The sequence below is a fragment of the Podarcis raffonei genome, chromosome 9, assembly GCF_027172205.1.
Source record: "Podarcis raffonei isolate rPodRaf1 chromosome 9, rPodRaf1.pri, whole genome shotgun sequence".
Taxonomy (NCBI): domain Eukaryota; kingdom Metazoa; phylum Chordata; class Lepidosauria; order Squamata; family Lacertidae; genus Podarcis; species Podarcis raffonei.
The window spans coordinates 30090846-30098691 of NC_070610.1; the positions used below are offsets into that span (position 1 = coordinate 30090846).

Here is a 7846-nt window from a genome sequence, read left to right on the forward strand (position 1 = left end):
CCCTCTAAGAGAAGCAGAAATGTATCATCTTGTTTTATTGCCAGAATTCCCCCCCCCGACTTTTAATTTTTAATAATCACATCTATCCACAAAAAAGACTAATAAAACAAGGAGAAATTTGATAAATGCGGCTTTTTCTATCCGTACTGGCAAAAATCCACCCTTCTGAATTTCTGCCACTCATGTAGTTGTAAAAGATAAAGGAAAACATATGCAGTCCCAATTACCCTATTTAAAAATATTAATTACTCTCCCTGAACTCTGATGGTGAGGCACAAATTCTAACAATAGCATTTACAGACTTTTAAAAGAGCAGGGTGACGTCCCCAGTACAAGCGGCAGGGTGTATACACACTCCCCATGAGGAATGCCAGTTATATTATTAACCTATCCTCTTGTGCTTTTTACAGCATCTTAATTTGCAGACATTAGCAGGCGATAATGCTAACTTTGAAATCTTCTACTGAAATCTTCTACAGAAGAGTCAAGTTATATTCTGCAGGGGGACAGCCTAACTAGATTAAGAACAGGGACGGTAGCTGGTTAACATCTGTAACCCTGGTAGGGGTGTTCTGGTGTAAAATGCTAGATCAGTCCAAAATAAGAATGAACTCATCAATTCTTTGATTGTGGATGAGTGGGGCTGGCCTGGTGTAGTGGTTAAGAGTCTCGTAATCTGGAGAACTGGGTTCGCATCTCCACTCCTCCACATGCAGCTGCTGGGTGACCTTGGGCCAGTAACACTTCTTTGAAGTCTCTCAGCCCCACTCACCTCACAGAGTGTTTGTTGTGGGGGAGGAAGGGAAAGGAGAATGTCAGCCGCTTTGAGACTCCTTAAAGGGAGTGAAAGGCAGGATATCAAATCCAAACTCTTCTCTTCTTCTGCATTACTCATAGCACATATACAAACAGTGTGCATGCACACGAATGCTCATACCAAGAACAAACTTAGTTGGTCTCTAAGGTGCTACTGGACATTTTATATATTTACAGATGTACAGTACAAAAGCAATGACAAACCTAGACAGCATCTTAAAAAGCAGAGACATCACCTTGCCAACAAAAGTCCGTGTAGTTAAAGCTATGGTTTTCCCAGTAATGATGTATGGAAGTGAGAGCTGGACCATAAAGAAGGCTGATCGCCGAAGAAGTGATGCTTTTGAATTATGGTGCTGGAGGAGACTCTTGAGAGTCCCATAGACTGCAAGAAGATCAAACCTATCCATTCTGAAGGAAATCAGCCCTGAGTGCTCACTGGAAGGACAGATCCTGAAGCTGAGACTCCAATACTTTGGCCACCTTATGAGAAGAGAAGACTCCCTGGAAAAGACCCTGATGTTGGGAAAGATTGAGGGCACAAGGAGAAGGGGATGACAGAGGACAAGATGGTTGGACAGTGTTCTTAAAGATACCAGCATGAGTTTGGCCAAACTGCGGGAGGCAGTGGAAGACAGGAGTGCCTGGCGTGCTCTGGTCCATGGGGTCATGAAGAGTCGGACACGACTAAATGACTAAACAACAACAAGTACAGCACCAGTTCCTTTAAGCATTTAGGCACAGGCTGTAGCTCAGTGCCAGAGCACACGCTTTGTATGCAAAGGGCCTCAGGTTCAATCTCTGGCATCTCCAGGTAGGGCTAGGAAGGATTTCATCCTGAAACCCTGGGCTGCTGCCAATCAGTGTTAATAATCCTGGGCTAAATATATATATAAATAAAAAAATTGTCCAGTAGCACCTTAGAGACCAACTAAGTTTGTTCTTGGTATAAGCTTGGTATAAGCACTTCTTCAGATACCTGTGCGTGCACACGAAAGCTTATACCAGGGGTCAGCAAACTTTTTCAGCAGGAGGCCGGTCCACTGTCCCTCAGACCTTGTGGGGGCTGGACTTTTTTGGGGGGGGGATGAACAAATTCCTATGCCCCACAAATAACCCAGAGATGCATTTTAAATAAAAGTACACATTCTACTCATGTAAAAACACCCTGATTCCCAGACCGTCCATAGGCTGGATTGAGAAGGCGATTGGGCCAGATCCAGCCCCCAGGCCTTAATTTGCCTACCCATGGCTTATACCAAGAACAAACTTAGTTGGTCTCTAAGGTGCTACTGGACAATTTTTTATTTTTATATATATTTCGACTGCGTCAGACCAACACGGCTACCTACCTGAATCTAGAATCCTGGACTAGATAGTCAGAATTGGTAATATGCAGTTTCCTGTGTTCCTATGTAGGTACTTGGGTTTTGTTTTGTTGTTTTTAACCACAGCCTTTAACTGTTGCAATGTTCAGAACTTGCACTTGCAGATAAGATGCTGACTAATGTCACAACTGCCATTCCTTGACTTAAGACCATGTGTCGTATATCATATCCTTGCAGCTGCATTGCCGCAGATGGATCATCATTTAGGTCCTTTGTGCTGATGCCACATCAGGACTGCAGAGCTGTCAGTAATGCAAAGTGATGCTGTATCAGCCAGCTCAAGAATGATGAGCTAGAATTCTTTCCCACTTGCATATCCCACAACAGAGGATAAGACTGGCCTGTGAGAAGATTCTCTAAATAACAGATGGTTGCATCAAGTGGAAGCTGTTACGATCCTGAATTCAGTTCAGTTTAAATTCCATTGAAGTTACTGGGGTTAAGGGCTGCGATCCAATGCACTCTTATCTGGGAGTAAGTCCCGCTCAGAAGTCAATAAGACTTCTGGATAAACACAAATAAGATTGTACTACTGAGAAATTATAATTATGCACAGTATTGCAGTCATAATAATTAAATATAAGGTAAAGGTAACCCCCCCCCCTGGACAGTTAAGTCCAGTCAAAGCTGACTATGGGGTACAGCTTTCATCTCGCTTTTCAGGCTGAGGGAGCTGACATTTGTCCACAGACAGATTTCAGGGTCATGTGGCCAGCATGACTGAACCGCTTCTGGCGCAATGGGACACCATGATGAGTGCCAGAGCGCACAGAAACGCCATTTACCTTCCTGCCACAGTGGTACCTATTTAGCTACTCACGCTGGTATGCTTTTGAACTGCTAGGCTGGGAGAAGCTGGGACAGAGCAATGGGAGCTCATCCCATTGCATGGATTCGAACTGTCAACCTTCTGATCAGAAGCCCAAGAGGCTCAGTGGTTTACACCACAGCGCCACCTGCATTTAATTAAATATAATCTGCATTCCAATACAGCATTGTTTAGCTGATTAATTAATTGGTTAAAAAGCAACAAACATTTAGTACAGTGGTACCTCAGGTTAAGTACTTAATTCGTTCCGGAGGTCCGTTCTTAACCTGAAACTGCTCTTAACCTGAAGCACCACTTTAGCTAATGGGGCCTCCTGCTGCTGCCGTGCCGCCGGAGCACAATTTCTGTTCTCAACTTGAAGCAAAGTTCTTAACCTGAAGCACTATCTCTGGGTTAGCGGAGTCTGTAACCTGAAGCGTATGTAACCTGAAGCGTATGTAACCTGAGGTACCACTGTATATCAGTACTATTATGCACTCACCTCTGTGTGTGCACGCACACGCACACATTTAGTATAACTATTTGTATGAAATGTGTGCAGTCTAACAAACTTTCCCCTGTTGAACACAGATATTTAATGCATAATAAAAAAAGAAAAGTCCTGCAAATACAAAGAGAGGTTAATTTGCCTTTCTTTTTGTAAAAAGGAAACATACAGTTTTGAGCATCGTAGGCAATTTACAGGAAGTATATCTGATGGTGAAACTTTATATTTGGTGTTGTCTGCTGCCCCCAAGTGGTGAGAGAACATACCTAATTATTATTAATAGCATTTTAAGCAGTTGCCTTCAGTGGAATGCAGCTGGCTTTATGACCGAGAGAATATGGATTGCACCCAGCAAGGCAATCTGTATTATAAACAGATTCTTGTTTATGCCTATGAGCCTCTCCTCCTGGGGGAAAAGACAGAAGTAATAAATAATTTAAAATCCTCTAGGAAAGCTTTTATTGCTGATTTTTATATACTAACTGACAGCAGCCACGAAATTAAAAGACGCCTGCTTCTTGGGAGAAGGGCAATGACAGGCCTAGATAGCATCTTGAGAAGTAGAGACGTCACCTTGACAACAAAGGTCCGTATAGTTAAAGCCATGGTTTTCCCAGTAGTGATGTATGGAAGTGAGAGCTGGATCATAAAGAAGGCTGATCGCCGAAGAATTGATGCTTTTGTATTATGGTGCTGGAGAAGACTCTTGAGAGTCCCATGGACTGCAAGAAGATCAAACGCATCCAGTCTTAAGGAAATCAGCCCTGAGTGCTCACTGGAAGGACAGATCGTGAAGCTGAGGCTCCAGTACTTTGGCCACCTCATGAGAAGAGAAGACTCCCTGGAGAAGACACTGATGCTGGGAAAGATGGAGGGCACAAGGAGAAGGGGGCGACAGAGGACGAGATGGTTGGATAGTGTTTTCGAGGTTACCAGCATGAGTTTGACCAAACTGTGGGAGGTAGTGGAGGACAGAGGTGCCTGGCGTGCTCTGGTCCATGGGGTCATGAAGAGTCGGACACGACTAAACGACTAAACAACAACAACAACAACGTATAGTAACTCAAACATATTTTTGTAGGAAAGATGACACACAAATATTTTGCATAAAAATAAACATTTCAGTGGAAGAGGAACTATCGAATAGTCTATCTAGGATGATAACCCATGAAAAGTACAACCAGCACCCTTGTATTCTTCCCAAATTCTTTTGCAATGCAATTTTCAGTTGCAGCAAACAACTCAATTTTTCAGTAAGTATACTCCCACCTTCCAGCATGCCAATGAATGTAGAAGCACCATGGAATAACTGAGAACAATTTGGGAACTTGATACTTAAATTGTCATCAAATTAGATGCTATAGGACTTTTAAAAATTATGAAGAAATCCTAGATATGTCTATTCAAAAGTAAGCCCAAAAAAGTTCAAGGATACTTCCTTTCAGGTAAGGAGACATAGGAATGGATCAAATGGTAATGGAAAAGTTTTAAGCATATTAGATAGCTGTTGTTTTTGCTGTTTCACACTGATATATAATCTTGCCTCAAACAGAATTGCACACATTCAGTGTACCATTAGCACCACCTCCACACACAAAAACCCCTCAAAATAAAATGGACCACAGGCTCAAAGCTATCAATCCTGTTCTCATTTTAATGAATTTGATTTCAAACGTGCTTCCTTTAGAATGGCTGCTAACAGATAGAGCGGCCTTAAGTGTTCTACAAAGGCATCTGCCAGGACAGAAATGGATGGATATATAACATTTAGCAAGAGGCATTATTTTGGCATTATTTCCTCTGTGTTGCATTAGGAAAGGAACCTTTCTTCTGGAGCAAAGGACAAGTGCTCCAGACAATTTGCAAAACGACTTGTAGCTTGGATTGTGTAAGCAACTGGTCAAGAAATGTACAATGTGGACAATCTCCTGAGATATATCCGAGTGCCCTTTAACTTGCCTGACCCGGGACACAATAGGGATTACAAAACCACATTTTGAAAAGCTCTACCACAGATGTAATAAAAAGAAGCTTCAAACTTACAAAGATATGAGCAAAGTAGACAGGTCTTTCTGTAATTCACAAGGGAGAATTACAGTGAGAAGGAAGGATAGGATGAAAATAGCATTACCAGTCTTGTTTTTTTAAAACTATTTGAGTATAATATAGTGATCTGTTGTATACCTATGTTTCTTCTTCTTTTCCCTTTTTGAAATACAGCAATTTACACCTACCTTAATTCTGCAAGTAAAGTGCTCTTCCTCTGTGCAATTTGCGAAACCATTTCAGTGTGGATTGCAGAGCTGCGCTCTGTCTATGCTTCTTTCCCAGGTTGCCACAAAAGTAATGTCAAAAACTTTTTTTAAGTTCCCAAAGTCTCTTCCACACATCCCAAGGGAAACAGAAGCAAGCTGCATTTCAATTTTGTGAGTGGATTGCTGCTGTGTATCATTATTATTACTATTATTATTAATTAAATTTGTATGCCCCCCTTCATCTGAAGATCACGGGGCGATTCACAACATAAAAATACAAAATGAGAACACAGAATGCATTTAAAAAATAAGAAATAAAATTAAATCAATACACCAGCACCAGATTCCTTCACACACACAAAAGAAAAGACTACAGGGATGACAACAGGTGCTTAAGGAAGTCCTCTCTTACGGACTGAAAGGATGTTTTAAAGAAATTGGAACACAGGTAATCAACAAGACATTCTTCAGGCGACAATGGACTACAACTCTTAGGACTGGACCATTGGCTATCTTGGCTGGGGATGATGGGAGTGGGGAATCCAACATCATCTGGAAGGCACAGTATTGGCTACCCCTGAATTAGAGGGTTACAAAACAAACAACAACAACCTAGACCTGAAGGGACCTGAACAGTTTTAAATCATGCCTAGGTTCTGAAGGGATATCAGATCAGAAGAGAATACATAAAGATACATACAGTATTCGGGCAATATGTCTATTATAAGGTCAACCAAAATATCACAAAATAGGGCTGCAAAATACTGCGCTGTGGAGATGCCTAGCCTGCCTTGAAGGATGTGGGGATGGTCTCCCTTTGGAAATGGGGCTGCAGGAAGAAGGATGTGAAATGAAGATGCAGCCCAGCTGCAGGCAGAACAGCAGGTGCCTCCAAGTTCTGACAGAGGAGCATCACCACTCAGGAGGAGCCAGGTGGGGCCAGGTGCTGGGAGGAGTTGCCACGGTGACAAGGACCTGCCCTCCTTTGTGACATCTCTTGCTTCACCTTTAAAAGCCACTGACTTGCAGGCAGCCATTGTGGGTTAGTCGTGAGGTGAGTGGAGGAGAGAGGAGTTAGTGGCGGTTGGTGGAGATTAGGTTGAGGATTAGTGAATTGTTATTTTTTTGTTTTCTTATTTTGATTTCATTTATTACTTTTATTTGATTTGATTTATTTTGATTTTCTTTTATTCTTTTTATTTTAACACTTTTATTTATTTTATTTTTTGTTCTTTATTTTAATATTTTTGTTCTTTGTTTTTTATTTTGTATGTTTTGTGCACATCTGTGCATATTTGTGCATATTTTGTATATATGTATCAGTACAAAAATATAACATTAGGGTCTACTCTAGTTGGACTCTCCTTGCTCTGCCCAGGGGAGGAGTAAACTGCCCCCTTCCTGACCCCACAGAGCCAACGGAGCAACTGCCCTGTGGGATGAAACCTCTGGTGCTGTTTCCTCCCTTGGTGGGATGATGGGCATTGTTTTGTGAGCGTGTGGTTCTTGGTGTGTCTTATCTACATGGTTTGCTGCTTGGAGGACTCCAGTGGAAAAGTGGGATATGTTTTTGAGACCCAATTTAATTATGTAAGTTGTTCTAAACTTTAAAAAAAAAATATTGCATTTTGATGTTGTAACTTACGACCTAAGACATTTTGGTATCTGAGGTGAACCAGAAGACGGCGGGAAGAAGGGGTGAATGAAGATCCACATCAGGAACAAGTGGAGAATAAAGATCTGTATTGGGAACAAGGAGGGGAATCAAATCAACCTTACCCAATGGTTGACATGGGAATCAAGGGTTTTTGCGGGGGGGGGGGGGCCTGCTCTGAATCATGCCAGATGGGCGCAGAGCCCAGGGCAGCCCCCGCCATTTGCTTCCTAGGGGTGGAAGGAGACCAGCAGTGCCTGCTATTCACAGAGAGGCTGCTGTGGGGGCAGTATTGAGGGGGGCTGCTGAGGAACAGGCATATCTGGCCTCCAAGGAGCACGCTCCAGCAGTGGCCAATGCATTCCTTAAAAGCCAGATATCCTGTCCCTTTGGATCCTGCCACCTGAGGCGCTCACC

The 7846-nt window shown here is 42.5% G+C and overlaps 1 long non-coding RNA gene across 1 annotated transcript in view; it reads left to right on the plus strand.

Moving 5' to 3' along the window:
- The window catches only part of LOC128420815 (uncharacterized), a 51548-nt gene extending 45602 nt beyond the window's left edge, over window positions 1-5946 (plus strand). Inside the window, exon 3 of the long non-coding RNA XR_008332134.1 lies at window positions 5852-5946. This is a non-coding gene — a long non-coding RNA (uncharacterized LOC128420815). The remainder of the gene's footprint in view (window positions 1-5851) is intronic.
- The last annotated feature ends 1900 nt before the right edge of the window (window positions 5947-7846 follow it).